This window comes from Octopus bimaculoides, chromosome 2 (genome assembly GCF_001194135.2).
Source record: "Octopus bimaculoides isolate UCB-OBI-ISO-001 chromosome 2, ASM119413v2, whole genome shotgun sequence".
In the NCBI taxonomy this organism is placed as follows: Eukaryota; Metazoa; Mollusca; class Cephalopoda; order Octopoda; family Octopodidae; genus Octopus; species Octopus bimaculoides.
Window position 1 is genome coordinate 76239982 of NC_068982.1, and position 694 is coordinate 76240675.

The following is a 694-nucleotide window of genomic DNA, read 5'->3' on the forward strand; positions in this document are numbered from 1 at the left end:
TAATAACAGAAACAACCACAATAAGCCAAACCTATGCACATTTCAACAGGGTATCCCGGAAAAATAAACCACATCATAAGATGTCTCGTAAAATATTGTAACAAATTACAACATATTACAAATTTCTGGATACTCCATCTCATCAGGGTCGCATTATTGCCATCACCAATACTATTATTAGCAAAACACACACATCATCCAAGAGGGTGAAAGAATAATCGCCGGCACGCAACCTACCATCGTTATTTTCTAACAGAATGTAAACAAACCAGTCAACCGAAATCCAGCGACGTACACCGCCCGGTTTACAGAGGAATCCCTCATGAGCTAATGGGAAGCAAGCTATCTCTTTAACCCGGAGTAATTTGTGGATTCTACTGAGGAGAAACGAAACCTTATTGGTTAAATTTCGAAATCATATAATAGAGTCATATTAAATTATTTAATTCAGCGATTTTTATCTCACTGGAGAAAGATGTTGTGGTTTACCGCTCGCAGTCCCTTTGAACATCTCATGAGGTTGGCGATTTTGTGTGGCTAGTCGAGTTATATTTTTAGCTCTTTTTCTAGCTTTTGTAGGTTCTATTTTGGACCTTTAACTATACAGACACACACACACGCACACACACACACACACACACACATATATGTATGTATGTATGTATGTATGTATGTATATATATATATATATATA